Here is a 21,049-nt window from a genome sequence, read left to right as displayed (position 1 = left end):
AATTTAAAAACCGACTTCATCAAAAGATGTATTTTTAAATTGTGAGTTCAGAGACCCAATGGTAAAAAACACATAAAAGATATTCGAAGGGAATCCCCATGTTAACCTCTGGGAGGGATAGACCTTACAGTAGTGAAAACTGAATTTAGCAGTATTTCACTATCAGGACATATAAAACACACCAGTACATGTCCTACCTTTTACATACCCTGCACCCTGCCCATGTGGCTGCCTTGGGTCTACCTTAAGAGTGACCTACATGTAGTTAAAAGGGAAGGTTTGGGCCTGGCAAGTGGGTGTACTTGCCAGGTTGAACGACAATTCAAAATTGCACACACAGTCACTGCAGTGGCAGGTGTGAGATGTTTACAGGGCTACTCATGTGGGTGTCACAATCAATGCTGCAGACCCGCTAGTAGCATTTGATTTACAGGCCTGGGACACAATAGTGCACTTTACTAGGGACTTACTGTAAATCAAATATGCCAATCATGGATAAACCAATCACTAATACAATTTACACAGGGGCCACTTGCACTTTAGCACTGGTCAGCAGTGTGTGGGCTTTAAGCTGCCCAGAGTCCTAAAGCCAGCAAAAATGAAGTTCAGCACATGATGAAAAGATGGAGGTCAGAAGCCAAAAAGAGAGGGGAAACCTCGCCAAGGACTGACAGGTCTTACAATACTGTACTAAAAATTAGAATTTGAAATTCCTGATTGGAACCATTTGTATAATAGACTTACAAGCAACATTAGAGGTGAGATATTGATGTGAGTTTATACTTGACCATTCTTCTTCAATTACATCTTGGAGTCAGGTTCAAGTAAGAAATGCATGTGTCAAATGGACTCTTATCAAAATCTCTGATTGTACTGAATGGAAGGTGCATGAGATCCAAAGAGGGAATGCATATTGAAATGAATCCTGCAATTTCCACTATTAGCTCTCTACTGAATCCTACAAACTCGATTTAGATTGATTAGCTATCTAGAAACACAGGCTATTCTGTTTTCTAAGTTCTGCAAAATAAGTATGTCTTACTGGTAAGTAACACTAAGGGCCTGATTCAAAAAGTTAAGGTTCGCTTTTCAGTAAGTTTACCTTTATAGTAAGTTTACTGCTTTTGATATTCACCAGCTTTGAGTGCAAAGTTACCACAAAAGTGTAAGTTGCATGTCTCCATCTCCAAAGCAAACAATTGGCTTACTTTTTTGCAGTCCGGACAGAGAACTACGCACATATTAGTATAAGGAAATCTTACACTTTGTAGTATGTTTTACAGTACTATAGAATGTATTACAAAGTGCAGTTTGTCAATCAGACCCTTAGTGTTCAGCCGAAAGTAATGTAGCCTCATAAAACCAAACGTCAAGAAACTTTTGATCAGGATCCTTCAGATCAGCCTCCAATGTAGTTGTCAGGTATGGTTCCACAGGTTTGTGGAAACTTTTCACTGGGCCCAGGTCAAAAACTTGTATGACACTTGGGGCTTCTTTTGATTATGCCAGATGGCAGAGAAATATGGAAGCTCCAGCATTTGGTGTTATCTAGTGGTATGACCTTATTGGTTGTGTTTGGCTTGACCCTTTCTGCAGGGTCATCCCCAAACTGTTTGCCTTCACTCCTCCACTTTTTTCTGAATTTGTTTTTGTTGATCATAGGACTCTGTGTACTTTGCCACTTTTAACCAGTGCTAACGTGCTTGTGCTCTTTCCCTAAAGCATGGAAACACTGGCTTATACCCAATGTGATGTTTTATTTGCTTGTATGTCCCTAGCAAAGTGGCAATACATGTGCCCAATGGCCTGTAATTTATATGCTACCAGTGGACCAGCAGCACTGGTTGTGCCACCCATTTAGGTAGCACTGTAAATATGTCTCAGACCTGCCACTGCAGAGTCTGTGTGTGCGATTTAAGCTGCCATTTTGACCTGGCAAAGTGAGCCTTTTGCCAGGCCAAAATCTTCTTTTTATTATACATGTAAGTCACCCCTAGGGTAGGCTCTGGACAGCCCAAAGGGCAAAGTGCAATGTATTTAAAAAGTAGGACATGTACCATGCAGTTGGGCTTTGTGTATTCTTCCCAGGCAACTACATGCTTAGGTGTGACTAAATGGGCCATCAGTGGCAGGATGGGAAGGAGAAGACGGCCTCAGCTCCATTTACACTTGAATGGGCTGTATCCTGTCTCCACACAAAGGGCTGACTACCGCCCTATAAGCAGTCTGGATCCAAGGCAGGGAAGGCAGGGCATCTGTGTAATTTAAAGGCATGTTCCTAGAAGCGTTGCTTCACTTAAAAAGCCCAACAGTCTAAAAATACTGAACCACACACACCAAATCTTCAGTACACTCCTGGACCTGTGAATACACGGTCAGAAAGAAGAACTGCTGTGCTGCTACAAGGACTGTCACTCAAATGGACTGCTGCTATAAAGGAACTGCTTACCTGCTGTGTTGCCCTACTGCTTGCTGCCTTTTTGCCTGGGGAAGAAGAAATGGACCTGTAACTTAATAATGGACCCAGGACCCCAGAGTGAATCAAATGGTTAGTCTGCTGGCTTTTTGGCCCGAGCCTCAGACACATGAAAGGTTCTTCAACAGCTCCTGGACCCATCCTCAGAGAGACATTGACCCTCAAGTTGTGCCACTCAGGCCCTGGACCCTCAGCGTAGCTCTTGCAATCAACGCTTTTGGGATCTTCACAACCGTGAATGGGCCTGTTTGCAGCGGAACTGTGTTGCTCACTCCAAAAATCAGCAGGGTCTGCCGCCAGCCCGTCTCTTCACACAGCAGCAACGAAAGCCTTCAGGAAGCTGCCAACGCAAATCTCTAGCCCACTCTTCCACAAAGTTTGTCCTGCTGTCGTGCCACGCTGACCACCACCTGTGACACTCTCCTTGCTCCCGGTGACTCTCTTCAATGCAAATGGGACTCTTGTCACAAAACTTGAGAAGGTAAAACTTCAGCGGGAGTAACCTGGACTGCATCTGACCCATGCTCCCACAGGGTTGGCCTCAACTTTTGACTTTGACCAGGTCTAGCATGAACAGATATCCCCAGCTGGCGCTTAATGCTTGCAGGTGCTATTTTTTCAATCAATCCATAAATCAATCAATCAGTCATTTGCGGAGCATATGGGTCCTGTGGTGCCTTGGCTCAATTGAAAAGCCAGGACTTCAACTTTTTTTTTAACTCTGTCAGGGTTGGTGCATTTCAGAGGTAGAAAGGTAGGGAGTTCCAGACTTTGGTGGTGGTGTAGGAGAAAGACCGGCCTCCGTTGCAACTGTGGCGGATGGGGAAGTGTGCACGAGGGCCAATGTGGTGGAAAGTAGGTGTCTATCAGGCTGGTGGAAATTGATGCGGTGGTTGATGTAGGATGGTCCTTGGTCATGTAGAGCTTTGAAGGTGAGAGTGAGGGTTTTGAACAGGCATTTATTCTGGATGGGAAGCCAATGTAGGTCTCTGAGGTGGGGGATGATTCGTGTCCTTTTAGGTAGGTCCAAAATAAACCTAGCTGTACTGTTTTGTAAGGTTTTGAGTCTTCTGAGAATTTGGATGGGCAGTCCAGTTTAGAGGGCATTTCAGTAGTCGAGGCAGCTGGCGACAATGATCTGTGTGGCAGTTTTCCTGGAGATGATGGGGATCCATCTGAAAATCTTGTGGAGCATAAAGAGGATTTAGAAGCATGTTGACGTGAGTGGGTTGACTTGGTGCTTCATGGTCAGTTGGCTGTGAATGATTATGCCGAAGTTGCTCACCTGGGTTGTTGGTGTGAGTGTGGGACCTAATTCCACAAGCCACCAACTGTGGTCCCAAGTGTGGGAGTTGTTACTGAAGATTAGCACTTCTGTTTTATCAGAGTTGAGCTTTAGACAGCTGTCTCTCAACCATTTGGTTACGTCAGTCATTGCCCTGTGGAAGGTGGATTTGTTGTTGGTTGAATCTTTTTGAGGGACCGGATGAGCTGGGTGTCCTCGGTGTAGGAGATTATGTTTAGGCTGTGGGATCTGAAGGTGTCTACGGGGTGTCCTACAGATTTTGAACAGGGTGGGATGAGGGAGGATCCCTGGGGTACACCGCAGGTAATGCTCTGGGGTGCTGAGGAGACGGCAGGCAGTTGGATGCTTTGCATTCATCCTAATAGAAATTAGGTGATCCCTTTGAGAGCATTTTCCTGTATGCTGATGGCATAGAGTCTGTCGATAAGGGTGTGGTGGGAGACAGTGTCGAACCTGACTGAGAGTTCTAAGAGGATCAGGGCGGCTGCTTCTCCGTGGTTGAGGACAGGCCTTATGTCATCTGTGGCAACAATCAGCTCAGTCTCCATGCAGTGGTTTGCACGGAATCCAGATTGGGATACGTCAAGGAGTTGGCTGAGTTTCAGGTAGTCATGAGTTGCTGGTTGATGGCGTCTTTGAGCACCTTCAAGGGGAAAGAAAGAAGGGAGATCGATCACTAGCTTTGAGGCTGCTGGGGTTGGCCGAAGGCTTCTTCAGGGGAGGTCTGACTTCTGCATGTTTCCATTCATTTGGGAAGGTAGCTGTGGGGATGGAAGTGTTGAGGTTCTAGGTGAGTTCTGTACTGATGGGGTCAGCACCGCAGTTTACAAATTCAGTGTGCTAGTTCTACTGATTGGCTGAGTTTCAGGTAGTCGTGAGTTGCTGGTTGATGGCCTCTTTGAGCACCTTCAAGGGGAAAGAAAGAAGGGAGATCGATCACTAGCTTTGAGGCTGCTGGGGTTGGCCGAAGGCTTCTTCAGGGGAGGTCTGACTTCTGCATGTTTCCATTCATCTGGGAAGGTAGCTGTGGGGATGGAAGTGTTGAGGTTCTAGGTGAGTTCTGTACTGATGGGGTCAGCACCGCAGTTTACAAATTCAGTGTGCTAGTTCTACTAATTGGATTTTTGTCTGTTTTGGTCTTATTTTATTCATTAAATTCAGCTCTATTTTACTAACCTGGTGTGGGATCTTGTTGTGTGGTGTTTTCATTATTTTACTGTTTGACGTGTTGTACAAATACTTTACACATTGCCTCTAAGTTAAGCCTGACTGCTCTGTGCCAAACTATCAGGGGTGACACAGATTCACTTTGGGTATGTTGGTTCTTTACCCTGATTAGGATTGTAGTTGCTGCTTGCCTAGGGTTCGTGTCCAAGTCAACCAGTAACCCAATATCTAACAGGTGGCGTCACCATTAATACAGGGTTAAGCCTGCTTTAAGACCTATAAATGAATTTTACAGCAAGAGTGCAGGGCCCTGAAAGAACATGAAGCTTTGGCATAATGCCCCCCTCTATGCTCCCCTTATTGCAATCCTAGGTTTCAGTACAATTCTGTGATTGTTGATCAAAGATATACATTCCTATAATTCACTGCAGTGGCATAGCAGCAGTGCCATTAAAGCTTTCATGTCAGCATTTGTATGCAGTCACTTCCAAGGCCTTCACACCCCTCCCCGAGGTCACCTCAGACCCAAGATACGTAGTGAAATGGCAGATGACTCTGTCCATCATCACCCCCTTGCACCCTGTGTGTCTCTACAGACCATCAAGATACATCGGATGGCTGTTGTTCACTGTAGGTACTCTGACAGAGACAGTGCTCAAAAAGTATGCCCCATGGAGAGGGAGTCAAAGTGACAGCAAGGGGAGGAGGAATTGTTGGAAGAGATCCTCTTTACCTCACAGTATTTGGCAACTAGAGGAGCAACAGAAGGAGATGAGGGACAGCAGCAATTTAAGAGTAAACCATATAACACCCTCTACCACTGCTCCAACTGTTTCTAAATGTTTTTCATTAAGAATGGATAACAATGATGGAAAATGTGCATAAATCCTTCAGGCCATTGTGAACCTGCATATCCCAATTTGAACAGCTTCTATCTAATATTGCATTATTTCTTCCCTTGAATGTCATATCTATGATACAGAGCTCGAGTGTAACATCATAAAAAATTGCATTTACGTTATATATTGTTGAAGAATAAAACACTACAAAATGACATAGATCATAAATTGTTTTTTTCACTTAGTAGTTAAAAATCATCATATGCTTCTACTATGGCAGGGATGCACATTTGCATTAATGAATACATCCAAAGCTTTTAAAGTGTCCATTAACCTAATAGGATGCTACGGCACCTGGCACTAGTTTCAACCAAGGGAGAACAAGAGGAATAATAGAGTAAATAGATAAATTATGAGCTAATTCCAAACAAATGGGTGGAAATTAGCCTGGGCTTCAAAAGAAGTCCATTCTAGTGAGCAGCAAACATAATATGAAAAGGAATTGACCTCCTTCTCAAGAGCGCCAAAAGCATGGTATGTGTATCAGAAAGAGAGAGAGAAGGGGCGTGGACAAGCCACCAAACATGGCGGGCGCGAGCTTTTAGAGCTCTGCACTGCATCCGGATTATTTGACTTCACTGGAGGAGAACGAGGGGACGCATCATTCCCCGACAGACCGAGCTGACACCCGGAGGATCCAGGGGCTCATATGAGCTGCGAGCGGACTTTCGGCGGCCTGCGGCGGCGGAGCTGAGCCGCGGCCGCGTGGCCCACACACATGGACCGAGCTCCGCGACGGAGCAGCCGCGAGGAGAGGAGCGGCCGGAAAAGCCGAATTGGTGCGCCTGACTTGGGACCCCCTGGATCTCCCCCTCCCAGTTACTGGCGATCGTGGCTTGAAGAGGAGGGGTGGCCCCCGCGGCAGGACAAAGAGATGAGCGCGCGGCCCGCACGGGCCCTGCGCTGGGACTGGGTGTGGGTCCGGGCGGTGGTGCGGGCCCTCTAGGGGGCTGGTGGAGCCGGGCGGCCTCCTCCTCCACCCCTGGCAGCAGCGATGAGGAAGGGGGCGACGTCCCCCTTGATATTCAAGACCCCGGGTTGGGGAGCACTGATGGGGCTGTGAAGAGGAAAGGATCTGAGCCCCCACTGAGAGTCAACTGGCCTTCGCCTACTTTGGCACTGAACACAGTTGAGCTACTGGGAGCTTGCGGCAACCACAGAGGACCCCAAAGGCAGAGAAGTGAGTGCTGGGGGGGGGAGGGCTGTTTGACCAGGCTGCTCGTGCTGTTGCGGGGGGGCGTCCCACTACCCCCGGACAAGCGGGCCCGGCCCCTCTCTGATCGCCTTGGGCACCTAGGCGAGTAAAGGCGGCACTGAAGATCACAGAGCAAGCTGGCGGTCAGAAGCACGTGGGACCCTGCATGGGAGGTGACACCAGGTGCAATCCTCTACTGGACTGTCTGCAAGGGGAGATCCACAGCACCGAACTGAGGGTGCCTGCCAGTGGTGCTTCCTGGCGTCAAGCTGCACGGACCTAGCGGTGAACTGCCCGCTCGCCACATACTACCCCTACTAAAACCGTATTGAAGCTCTTAACACAAGAGGTGGCTGATAAAGAGGTGGGCGACGATCTAGGATTGGACAGACGCCCCCTAAGACCTGGAACATGGCCGGAACAGGGCTCTTGCGCTCTGGTGCTGGAACCGGGAAATCACAAGACTCGTCACTCCAAGACAGCCAAAAACTAGACGCGGTGCTTGCTGCAGTGGAGCGCATTGGCGTCTCACTGGAACGTGCCCACACGTCGTTGGAAGCCAAGATAGACAAGGTAGCGAGTGACCTTGTCCTGTTACATGCTGACCACCGCAAGCTTGCGGACAAAACCAACGAGATCGAGGCCAAAGTAAATGAACTAACACCTGCGACTACCCAACTGAAAACGGGAATGGAAGACATACAGGCCAGGGTGACGGAGCTGGAGCGCCGGGTTGAAGATGCGGAAGGCCGCTCCAGAAGAAAAAACATACACGTAGTGCACTTGCCGGAGGGTGCCGAGAGCCGGGATCCAGTGGCCTACTCAGAGAGTTGGCTGCGTGGGCTGGTACCGGAGGGCGAGCTTACCCCCTTCTTCTCCGTGGAATGTGCCCACCGTATTCCCACACGGTCGAGGCCACCGGGAAGCGCTCCCCGCCCATTCATCATTCGCCTTCTCCACTATGCAGACAGGGACATTATACTACGAGCAGTGAGAGCCGGCCCGCCTCCCCGAGTGGACGACGTGCAGATCTTGCTGTTCCCGGACTATACCTTAGCGGTGCAAAGGGATCGGGCCTCCTACCTGCCTCTGAAGCATAAGCTACGATCCCTTGTCCCAACTTAATCTTTGCTTTTTTCAGCCAAACTATGAGTTGTGGCCGAAAACAAAACACACTTCTTCCCCACACCTGAGGCAGCATGGGAGTGGCTTGAAACATCGGGTCTGTCCTCTGGTGGCGCACCTGAACGAACCGGGCCGACACCTCGGGCCAAACATAGTCGAAACAGATGGGACCGGAGAAGAAACACAACTCATACTGGACCAACGAAATGCGCTCCAGACCTGGAGCAGCTAATTCAGGAAAAAAGTGAAGCGATCCACACTGCTGCAATGATAAGTGCATCACCCCTGCCCTCGGGATCAGACACAGAACTCTCGCAGCCGGGCAGTGATCGTCCTCTCACACCAGACCACCTATCGGAATCGGGCCTCACTGAGGGGCCCCCTGTGACGCCAGCAACCGTAGACGAACTCTTTTAACGGACCCTCGAGCAATGTCGAGAGACTATACACTGTAGGAGCAACTCAACTAACGATACCTGCATAGGTGTGCCCAGAGAAATGAGCAGGCACTAGACCTGATTGTGGAATGCATGCATCGGACTATATGCGGCTATGGGTACACTAGAAGGCGCGATGCCCTACCTCGCGCGCTGCCCTTCCTCGCGACTAGAGAATGGGAAACTCCCCCTATGTCCCCCTCTATTTTCTCTCTTATCTGCTACAGCCGAATAAAATGGCTCATAGTTGAATTACTCCCTTGTGAATTTGGCCTACCCCCACGCTCCTATCAGTGGAGACATATAGGGGGTTATTCCAACTTTGGAGGAGGTTTTAATCCGTCCTAAAAATGACGGATATACCACCAGACGTATTACGAGTTCCATAGGATATAATGGACTCGTAATACGGCTGGTGGTATATCCGTCACTTTACCGTCACTTTTAGGACGGATTAACACCTCCTCCAAAGTTGGAATAACCCCCTTAATGTGTGATTGTGTGATTGCGCGTTACTGTTCTTGTTGTAGTGTTTGGGCGGTGACCTGTTGTCTATCTGCTCTGATGGCATTAGTTATGTTTTATTTTTGCTGGTGGACACTCATTAAATATTTGCCTGTTAGTGGGGAATGGGAGAATGACGGTGTGACGGTTTGCGGAGGGGCGGAGCGGGAAGAATTGAAAGAAAACTCATTACCTGTAATATGGCCACATACACAGCAATTACCTGGAATGTAAGAGGCATTCACACCCCAAGCGGCGATATGCTATCTACTTCTACCTCAAAAGACATTCAATCCACTTGGCGTTTTTACAAGAGACACACCTAACAGGCCCAGAGATTCCCCGGCTGCACCAGCGTTGGAGAGGGCAGTTGTATGCGACGGGTCACTCGGCATTCGCCAGAGGTACACTAATTTGGATCAGAGCGGGCACTCCCTTTGCGGCGGAGGAACAGGTAGTGGACCCACAGGGTAGATTTGTGCTAGTTAAGGGAAGGCTGGCGGGGCACAGGGTTGTATTGGGCCCTATATATGCCCCAAACACAGACCAAACTCCCTTTCTACATAATTTGTCTCAATACCTCGCGGACTGGAGTGGCCTTCCATGGCTGCTGGGAGGGGACTTCAACAGCGTGCTCGACGTGGAATTGGACCACTCCTTCCCCCCGCTCCCCACATCACCAGTGGTAGCTGCCTCACGCGGTCTGGTAAACTGGACCCAACACTGGCCATTGGTGGACGCATGGCGGTTGCGACACAAGGCGGACAGGGTCTACTCCTTCTACTCTGCCCCACACTCCTTGCACATGTGCCTAGACAGAATACTTTGCACTGCGAATTTCGCCCCAGTGGTAGTGAAATCGGACTATCTGGGGCGCACACACTCAGAACATAACCCGCTGATTGCGCGCCTATGCTGGGGATCCCCCGACCGGCTGTCCCCACTTGGAGACTAAGGGCCTGATGTAGCAAGATATGCTTTTGCGAGTCTGAAATTGCGAGTCGCACCGACTCGCAATTTCAGACTCGCAAAAGCATATGCAGAATGGTGTCTCAGACACCTTCTGCGACTCGCTATGGGGTCGCAAAGACCCACCTCATTAATATTAATGAGGTGGGTCGCTTTTTGCAACCCCATAGCGAGTCCCTGCACTCACAGGGATGGTGGCCTGCTGAAGTCAGCAGACCTCCATGTCTGTGACTGCTTTTTAAATAAAGCAGTTTTTTTTTTCATTTTGCAGCCCGTTTTCCTTAAAGGAAAACGAGTTGCAAAATGAAAAAAATATCGAAACCATTTGCTTTCGTTTTTTCAGAGTAGGCAGTGGTCCATAGGACCACTGCCTGGTCTGAAAAAAATATTTTTGTCGACCCCTTCCCCTTCCCTTTTGCGAATGAGTTACCACCAGTGTGACACTGGTGGTAACTACGAGTTGCTTTGCAACCGCATTCGCGGTCACAAAGCAAGTCTGAATTGCGATGCGAGTCGCAAATAGGAAGGGAACACCCCTTCCTATTTGCGAGTCTCATTCCCAAATTGCGAGTTGGTACCGACTCGCAATTTGGGAATAAGCATCGCGGGAGGCCGTTTGCATGGCACAAACTGCGTTTTTCGCAGTTTGCGACATGCAAACGGCTTGCTACATCTGGCCCTAAGGCCGGAGCTGCTGGAAGACGCTACTTTCAGAGCGTCACTGAGTGCTATAATCCCAGAATTCTTTGAGCACAACAGCGGCACGGCATCGTCGGGTCTGATTGAATGGGACACATTCAAGGCTTTCATCCGGGGGCACTGTCTGGGGGCTCAGTGTAACCTGCGCCGCTCAGTTGAACGCGAACTGACCCGAGTGGAGCAGGTCCTGTTACGGCCAGAGGGGGATGTATCTAATAATCAAGCTGACGAATCGAGACTGCCGGCAATACGAGCCGAACACCTGTCACTACTAGAGCGTCTGCGATGTCTAAATTACACTGCACATTCAGCGAGGACCCATGCATCGGCCGACAAAGCAGGCAAGCTATTGGCCTGGTTGATCCGTCAGGACTGTGAGAGGAAACCAATAGTGGAAATTCGCTCACAGACGGGGGAATTGATACACACACCTGGGGAGATACAAGCTGAATTCACGAGACATTACGAAACACCCTACGCTTCAAAGACACCTCCTGGAGGTGACCCCAGCGCAGAATTTCTTGCCAAAGTGGAGCTCCCACACTTAGAGGATGACCAGATTGAAGCGCTTGAAACACCTCTCGACCTTGAAGAGATCAGATCTAGTATCCGTGAACTTGCATCCGGCAAAACGCCGGGCCCGGACGGGCTGCCGGTTGACTTTTACAAGGCCTTTGCGACACAACTGGCACCCAAGCTACTCCGTGTATACGAGGCGGCTGAACAAGAGGGCCACTTATCGGCCACTCAAAGGGAGGCACTGCTGGTCTCCCTTCCCAAACCTGGTAGGGATCTGGTGGATATGGGATCGTATAGACCCTTGGCAATGTTGAACACAGATTATAAAATATTGGCCAAAGCACTGGCGGCGCGCCTTGCGCTGAGTGTGCCTGATCTAATACATCCCGACCAGAACGGCTTTGTACCGGATAGAGACACCTCCCACAACATCAGAAGGTTATTCAGGGTCATGCAATATGTGAGGCGTGATTGGCCACGAGCAGGCTGCCTTGTTCTAGATCTGGAAAAGGCCTTTGACTCCCTGGAGTGGCCCTACTTGTTCAAAGTGTTACAGCAATTTGGTATAGGACCATCCTTTACTTGTCTAGTTAAACTACTATACACCAGACCGCTAGTTTGAGTGAGGCTGGGATCTGAGATATCGGAACCGATCCGGGTGCGCGGGGGTACGAGAGAGGGTTGCCCTCTTTCACTGTTATTATTCTCACTTGCTATGGAACCCCTAGCGGCGGCCTTGCGCAAAGAGGGGAGTAATTGGGGAATCCCTCTAGGGGATGGCCTACATATAGTGTCGCTATACGCTGACGACCTTCTCCTATACTTTAGAGATATCACGCAGATCCCACCTGGGGCCGGCTCGCTTCTACAACACTTTGCGTCAATATCTGGCATCAGGGTCAAATGGTCTAAGTCGTGCCTCTTCCCCTTTGATCCTGGACTTTCAGACCCGGGACTCATTCTGACCGGGAACCCCGTTCCATGGCAACCACACACGTTTAGATACTTGGTTATCAGAGTCTACCACCGCAAGGAAGATATATTTGAGGGCAACCTTGCAAGAGCAGTGTCCTCAGTCAGGTCCCAAATGATGTTTTGGAGGACATTACCGCTGTCAGTAACAGGCAGGATAGCACTCCTAAAAATGGTGGTACTGCCGCGACTCTTGTATTTTTTCTCTAACCTCCCGCACTACGTTTCCCCCGGCTTCTTCAGGACATTGGAAACGGGACTGAGGGAATTCATTTGGAATGGCGGCCGCTGTAGAGTTGCCCTAAAAAAGCTGTACCTACCACCTGACAAGGGCGGACTAGCGGTTCCTAATCTGGAACACTATTACCTGGCGGCCCAGCTTCAGTGGATATCATGGTGGCTGGCAGACGCTCAGCTCGTGGACACAGCATCGGAGAGTGAACCATGGTTTCTCCAGCAGATACAGCATTTATTTCACCCACTCACGCATGCGCAGACCCCGCGGCAACTGTTTCTTAGAGTGGCACAAAGATGTTTCCGCCGCTCACTCCGCCTCACAGATTCGGTGACCCCCTTTGCACCGGCCCTGGCGCTATTGGGCACACCAAGAGGCCCCAGAGTCACGTCAGAATCTGAGTTACGCACATGGCATGAAATAGAATTGTACACACTGGGAGATCTCTATGAAGAAACCCAATTGCTCCCTTTTGCTAGGCTCCAGGAGATGGGATTGCCACATGGCCAGTTTCTATTATACTGCTCCCTGGTGATGGCTCTGGGATCCGGATGGGGAGACATCTTGGTAGCTCCTCCTACTCACTTGCTGATTTAGTATCAGCAGGTGGTGGGTAAGGGACACCACTTCATTAGCTGGCTGGCAGATGCCCTAAGAGTCCAAACCGCCCCTGAGAACGAAGCACTACGCGCGGCATGGAAAGCGGACACTGGCGACTCGATTGCAATGGTGCGATGGAAGTCTGCTCTATCGGGCCATCTTAATGTCCCTCGCAATTCTTGATTTCGCTTAATTCAATACTATATAGTACACAGTGCCTACCTTACACCAGCCCGCGTGAACAGATACTTCGCTCGCGGAGATGCGGCCTGCCCCCGATGCCGCGAGATTGGAGCAGACCTGTTACACATGCTGTGGTCCTGTTCTAGCTTGGGCTCCTACTAGAGGGTGGTAATTGACAATTTAACTGACTGCATATCACAACAAATACCCTTCACATGGGAGGCATGCATCCTGGGACTATTCCCCAGAAGCAAGCAGCACAGAGCAGAGACGCGCTTTACGGACTTGGGGCTCATTGTGGCAAAGCGACTAGTAACCCGCAGGTGGAAATCACCAGATCCTCCACTGGCACAGGCCTGGAGGTGCTCTCTTGAGGTGTGGGCGGGGGCAGAGGGCACAGCGTTGAAGCGGGAGGAGGTTCTGGGGCTGCAACAGTTTCCGTTGTCCGCCTGCTGGGAGGGGCTGTTGCTGCGACTGCGTAACATGGGAGTGTGCCCAGTAGAGGAGGGATTGGACTAACACTAATGAGCACCTGTCGACGAGAAAATGCATTACATGGGGAGAACGAGTGTGAAAGTTGGAAAGATACGTTATGGCGCTGGGAGGCAGGAGGACAGCATTCATCTGGCCTAACACCTGGCCTAACCTCTCCGCCAGCAAACCGACTTGTTACAATGCGATCCCCACACTGACAGGGAAATGTTTACATGCGAAATACTTGTACAAGTGTCTATTACCGGCAAATGTTACCGTTGTTTTTTTTCTTTTCTTTATTCAAAGGTTAGTTTATATAAAATTCATAATCTCTAACTCCTTAACAAAGACACCTCAGTCGAACATCTGTGACAGAAATAATGTTACGCCAGTGGGCGCTGTCAAGCGATGCGCAAGTTGACGGACGATAAATACACTACTGACCTCTCAAACCGTAATCCACGTAACGAATTGACAATGGTAGAGCATACTAAACAATTTAAATAACACTGTATGAAAACCGTAGATGGCACAGCGAACAAGAAAAACAGTTGAATAACTGTCAAAATATACTGTATGGCATGCTATACCACTGTATTACCAATTTACCAACTGATACTTATTGATGTAAACAATCCACATCACACTTTGTCAGAATGTAACCAGTATCAAAACATGAAGCTATGTAATGATAAAATGTCAATAAACAGATTTATGAAAAAAAATCAGAGAGATAAAAAAATCTGAGGGTCAGATTTATTAAGCAGTTGTGTTGTCTTTGCCTCGCCCAAGGGAAGACAAGGCAGCACAATTAATATTTACAAAGTCACGCAAAGGTCAATTTGTGCCATCTTATGTGACTTTGTAAATGAATGTAATACAAGACAGGTGCTTGCTAGCTTGCCTTACATTTCGAGCTGGGAGGAATTCGATGGGAGGAGCATAGGCACACCCATGCATTCACCTATGGATTTTACACAATACCGGATTTACTAAGGTTTGTAAACCTGGGATTGTATAAGATCTGTATGCTTCTCAGAGGGTGGGTAACAAGGAGATGTTTTTCCCTTGTTATTTTCTCTTTCTATGCATTCTGCTTCACAAACAGAAAGATGAAAATGCCTCTTTGAATTGTTTTTGTGCAAGAAGGGATCTCTTCCAGCACAAAACAATCCTGCACATAATGCAGGCACTCAAGCACCATAGTGCAAGAGTCTGTGCGTTGAAGCTAGGCAACACACAGCAGGAATGCTCTAATTTTGTAAATATGGAGCATTTCTGCTCTCTCAGTTTCATGCAACACAGCACAGCAAGTACCCAATGCTGTGCTGCACTGCATGAAATAATAGTCAATATGACCCTAAGTGAGTGGGCAGTGATGTAAAAATAAAAGCCCCTAAGGAGATATTAGGATCCTAAAAATGAACAGCTCTGTTCAATGCAGGAGCCATTACTTTGAGCGCTTCTCTTAACACCCTCTCTCCAAAATATTGGAATGTACTAGCACCTCAGCTGGCCAAGCCTTTAAGATGCATCTGTAATCTTTCTCTAACCACGAATAAGGATTTCAAGGCCTGGAAGCAGGTGTGAGTTAAGCGCCTACTAAAGAAACCATCTGAAACCACTAAAGACTTTGGTAATATTAGGTCTATATGTCTGCTGCTTATATATCAATAAAACCCATACTGAGGCCATTAATTGGCTCGGTATGTCCCAATGTGGGTTTAGGTCTCATAATGGGACTGCAGCATTCAATACTGTGAATCACTCCACCCTGCTCAACAGGCTGGAGGATGCTGGTATAGCAGGAAAACCTCAAACTAATGCAGCTCTTATCTATCTGACCATGAACAGGCAGTACAAATCCCTCGTTTTGCTCCTTTGTCGCATGAAGGCAGGGAGTTCCACAGTGCTCCTCTCTCGGTACCACCATGTTTAGTGTGTACCTCCAGCCTCTCATTAAACTCATGCATGGACTGGGAGTAAACTGCATAAATTATGGGGACGACATGCAGCTGACGGTCTTGTTCAACCCAGGCTCTGTGGGATCTTTTGACTCTTGTCACAAGTCCATGAGGAGAATAATTGACTGGCTTAGAAACAACTTGCTGCAGTTTAATGCTAGCAAGACAGAGACCATGCTCTGCCAGGTAGGGAGGGTGGGCATCAGCCATCTAAATGATTTCTGGCCGGCCGGAGATGGGTCAGTTCCTGTCTGGACAGACTCCTTATGAGATCTCTTGGTAAAACTAGACTTCACCGTCTCATTAGTAGACCATGCAATGAAGACATCCAGTATCTGCTTTGCTCTTATGAAAGTTACATAAAATCCTCCCACTTTTTCCGACTAGCCTGCACTTTTGCATCATCCAAAGTATCATCATAAGCCAGATTTATTGTTGTAATGCCCCTTTCATCGGCACACCTGAGAAGACAACAAAGTGTCTCTCACAAATTCAAGCTGCAGCTGCCAAACCGGCGATTCAAAAGAAATTGAGTTTCTCCACCTCTGCAACTCTTGACTCCTTGCATTGGTTGCCAGTGAAAAAGAGAACTCCTTTTAAAGTAGTCTGCTTGAGGCACAAGACGGTCTACAGCATGCACCTTTCAAACTTGCAGATAGTATTACTTCGTACCAACCAGGCTGATTACTCCCCCCAGCCTCTATGCCTAAACTTCAAGTTCCCAGGAACAGTAAAGCGAGAGCCAGAGCCTGCGCAGTTCTGGGACCCACACTTTGAACAGTATACTAACACACATTTGACTGACGTAAGACCATTTATCATTCAGGAAACTCCTGAAAATGTGGATCTACAGGCAATAGTGTTCTCTCTGGATGGTCAGGTGCACATCCCACAGTGCCAGGACACACATGGGGGTTACAGTTATGCTTAACAAATGTTTTGTAATATTATAATGATAGTATTTTAAACAAGATTTTGGCTACTATCAACCAATGGAGATCTGCAACATTAAACAAGACATGGTCAGTTTTGCAACCGCCTAAAAGTAGGTGAGCCTGGGAGTACTAATCATCAGAAAAAAGGAAAATTAACTTTATTGGAGTGACAGAGTTTTGAATCATATATTATACCCTAATTACATGCTGGTTTTATGAAAACAGGTATAAACCCTAGCTGACCAAGCCACCTAGAGGAAGACCAGAAAGATGGAGGGCCTCTAAGCATCAGCGGGCATCCACTCCATTACAGAGCCCATACATGATTGAAACATGGTTCAACAATCATAGTAGATCCATACAGCAATTGGAACATTCGAATATCATTGATAGTCATAACATGAAATGACACAAGTTCCAATAAGGCTAGTAGTAAGTCAACCTACATAGATGTTGAGGACTGTGGGGCTCAATATGAAACCTTGGGGGTCACTACGATATAGGTGCTTAAAATCTGATAGTAAAGGAGGTAGATATAATAACCCTTTGCCCGATTATAAAAAAAACAACTGATAACTTGCAAAGCCTTTCAAATAATGCAAATATTAATAAGCCCATTTATCAATGCTAGATAGTGGACAGTGTCAACAACAGCTGAAAGAGCCAAAAGGAAGGGGCTACAACACTGCCTCCATTCACTGGTGATTTGATATCATTTGGTACCTCAGTTAAGACGAGTTCAATGACATGGAATCATCAAAGACCAGTTAGAGAAGGGTTTAAAAGCTTCAAATGTTTCGAGAAAATGTTATAGTTGAGGGATAAGTTATATTGAAGTATCTTGGAGTACTCATGAGCAAGGCAACGGGGCATGTAATTGTTAAATTCAAAGTGGATCAATGTTAGTTTTCTTCAACAGACAGTGAACAATGGCTTGCTAAAATGAATGAGAAACTACTCCCAAAATGGTAGAATGTTTAAGATAGTGACACATAGCGGGTCATTCCGACCCTGGCGGTCGGTGGCCGCCAGGGCCACCGACCACGGGAGCACCGCCAACAGGCTGGCGGTGCTCCTACGAGCATTCTGACCGCGGCGGTTTAGCCGCGGTCAGACGCGGAAAGCCAGCAGTCTCCCGCTGACTTTCCGCCGCTCGTAGGAATCCTCCATGGCTGCGGAGCGCGCTCCGCAGCCATGGAGGATTCCGACTCCCCCTCCCGCCATCCAGTTCCTGGCGGTTCTCCCGCCGGGAACCGGATGGCGGGAGGGGGAGTCACGCGACCCCCCCTACCGCCATCCGGATCTCGGCGGTCCGACCGCCGGGATCTGGATGGCGGTAGGGGGGGTCGGAATCCCCGCGGCGGTGCAGCAAGCTGCGCCGCCGCGGAGGATTCAATGGGGCCGCGGTACACTGGCGGGACCCCGCCAGTGGTGCCGGTCCGACCGCGGCTTTACCGCCGCGGTCGGAATCCCCATTGGAGCACCGCCGGCCTGTCGGCGGTGCTCCCGCGGTCCTCCGCCCTGGAGGTCAAAGACCGCCAGGGTCAGAATGACCACCTCTTTCTATAACCCCATCTTGGAAAGAAAGTCTACAAAAAGGAACTTGAAATCAAATTGGAGGCTACCTATGACTTAAATCATTGCAAAAATACTATTTCAACATTTTCAAGCTTGGGTTTATGAAAAACATAAGGGTATTAAGGGCAATTGAATCCATCGTAAATAATGCATTACCTCTGAGGTTAATCAATGAGTGTAGTCTAATATGCCCTCTGAAAGTTTATGTAGCTTTCATCAATTTCACCAATACCATTGACAAAGAGGACTGCCCCACATTATGGAAAAAATGGCATCATGTGATAGCCCAAGTGGCATCCTCAAATTTCTAATTAAATCACAGAGACACACAGATTAGAATATGTTAGACTTGGCATCCTTGGCATGGCTTCCCTAACTTTGTGCCTCTGCTTCCCAGGCTATTGATGTGTGCTGGGCTCTGGTTTTGCTGTTTTTGATACTGCGGGTACTTTACCACTGCTAACCAGTGCTAAAGTGCAGGTGCTCCTGTGTAAAATGTTTGTGTAATTGGCTATCCAGGATTGACATGATTGATTTACTAGTACGTCCCTAGTAGAGTGCTCTAGAAGTGCCCATGACCTGTAAATCAAATGCTACAAGTGGGCCTGCACCACTGGTTGTGCCACCCACATTAGTAGCCCTGTAAACATGGCTCAGACCTGCCACTGCAGTGTCTGTGTGCGCATTTTTAAACTGCCAATACGACTTGGCAAGTGTACCCACTTGCCAGGCCTAAACCACCCATTTGCCAGGCCTAAACCTTCCCTTTTTATACATATAAGGCATCCCTAAGGAAGACCCTAGGTAGACCCATAGGCAGGGTGCAGTGTATGTTAAAGGTGGGTCATGTACTGATGTGTGTTACATGTCCTAACAGTAAAATACTGCTAAATTCAGTTTCACTGTTGAAGGCCTATCTCTCTCACAGGTGAACATAGGGTCTGCCTTTAAATATAATTAAAGTGCAGCTTCCCTTTGAGAGCCAATAGAAATGTGGAGTTTGTGGTCTCCGAACTCACAATTAGTGAAGTTGGTTTTTGGATTGTTAGTTTGAAAATGCCACTTTTAGAAAGTAGGCATTTTCTTGCTTAAACCATTCGGTGACTCTGGCTGTTTGTAGATTCCCTGTTTGGGTCAGTTTGACAGTTGGGCTGTTGGTGAATCCCCTTTAGACAGTGAGACAAAGGGAGCTGGGGTGTAGCCTGCATATCCTGATGAACCATCTGTGCAAGAGTGGAGGTAGGAGTGGTCAGTACACCTGAATGGGCTGTCCCTGCCCTCTCACAATGCAGTCTCCAACCCCCTGGTGTGTGTCTGTGGCCTGGCCTGGGCAAGGCAGGATCTTGTTAACAACAGAGACTTTCATTTGAAGTATGCCTACTTCAAAGGCAGAAAGAAGCATACGTATTGGACCCAAAACCCCTGAAAATTAGATCACTTCTGGAACCAAGAGGAACCTCTGCCCAGAACAAGATGATAAGCGACACGCCACCAGCTTTGTGCCTGAAATCGACACTCCACCTGCATCGTGGCTGGGAGACTGACGCTTTGTGGCTGGAGAAACGACGTGTAACACCCGCTTGCGGCTGCTGATAACGACGCAAACACCACACTGCAGTTTTCTAACACTGTGCAACCGGATTTTCCACACATCGTCACTGGGCATCAAAGTCATCCTGACTCTGCGCGGATTCGAGGAGCCCTGTCTGGAAATCAGCGCATTGGTTTCTTGCGAGGGAGAAAAATGACGCACCACTGACCCGACCGAAGAAGAAACGGTGCACAGCCTCCCTTGCAAAGAAGGAATCAACCCATTTCTGACTTTTCCAATGCACGCTGCCGTTTTATTTTTCACACAAACCAGGTACTTGGTGCTACTAAATCATAGTTTCCATTGTTTTCTATGGAATAAGACTCTTAGGGCCAGATGTAGGAACCGGTTTGCATGTCGCAAACTGCGAAAAACGCAGTTTGCGCCATGCAAAACGGCCATCGCGATGCTGATTCACATTTTGCGAGTCGGTACCGACTCGCAAAATGTGAATCCGACTCGCAAATAGGAAGGGGTGTTCCCTTCCTATTTGCGACTCGCACCGCGATGCAGAATTGCTTTGTGACAGCGAAAGCGGTCGCAAAGCAATTCGCAGTTAACACCCACTTGAAGTGGGTGGTAACTCATTCGCAAACGGGAAGGGGTCCCCATGGGACCCCTTCCCCTTTGTGAATGTCGCTAAAAATAATTTTTCAGAGCTGGCAGTGGTCCAATGGACCACTGCCTACTCTGAAAAAATGAAACCAAATGGTTTCATTATTTTTTTGTATTGCAACTCGTTTTCCTTTAAGGAAAACGAGCTGCAATTAAAAAAAAAAAAACTGCTTTATTAAAAAAGCAGTCACAGACATGGAGGTCTGCTGTCTTCAGCAGGCCACCATCCCTGTGAATGCATGGACTCGCTATGGGGTCGCAAAGTGCGACTCACCTCATTAATATTCATGAGGTGGGTCTTTGAGACCCCCTAGCGAGTCGCAGAAGGTGTCTGAGACATCTTTCTGCATACAATTTTGCGAGTTGAAAATTGCGAGTCGGTCTGACTCGCAATTTGCAACTCGCAAAATTTTCTGTTGCTACATCTGACCCTTATTCTTTTGAAAATTCGTATCTTGACTTGTGTATGTTGGATGTTTGTTGTTTTGGTCCTGTTTGATTTCGATAAATATTGCCTATTTTTCTAAACTGGTGTGGTGTCCATTTTGAAGTGTTTTCACTGTATTACTGTGTGTGTTGGTACACATACTTTACACATTGCTTCTG

At 48.0% G+C, this 21,049-nt stretch overlaps 1 protein-coding gene across 1 annotated transcript in view; it reads right to left on the bottom strand.

The window, feature by feature from the left end:
• The window catches only part of EPHA8 (EPH receptor A8), a 1,152,754-nt gene that overhangs the window by 799,759 nt on the left and 331,946 nt on the right, over window positions 1-21,049 (bottom strand). The gene's annotated exons all lie outside the window — the stretch shown is intronic.

Source organism: Pleurodeles waltl, chromosome 6 (genome assembly GCF_031143425.1).
Source record: "Pleurodeles waltl isolate 20211129_DDA chromosome 6, aPleWal1.hap1.20221129, whole genome shotgun sequence".
NCBI lineage: Eukaryota > Metazoa > Chordata > Amphibia > Caudata > Salamandridae > Pleurodeles > Pleurodeles waltl.
This window is presented reverse-complemented; position numbering and strand designations above follow the sequence as displayed.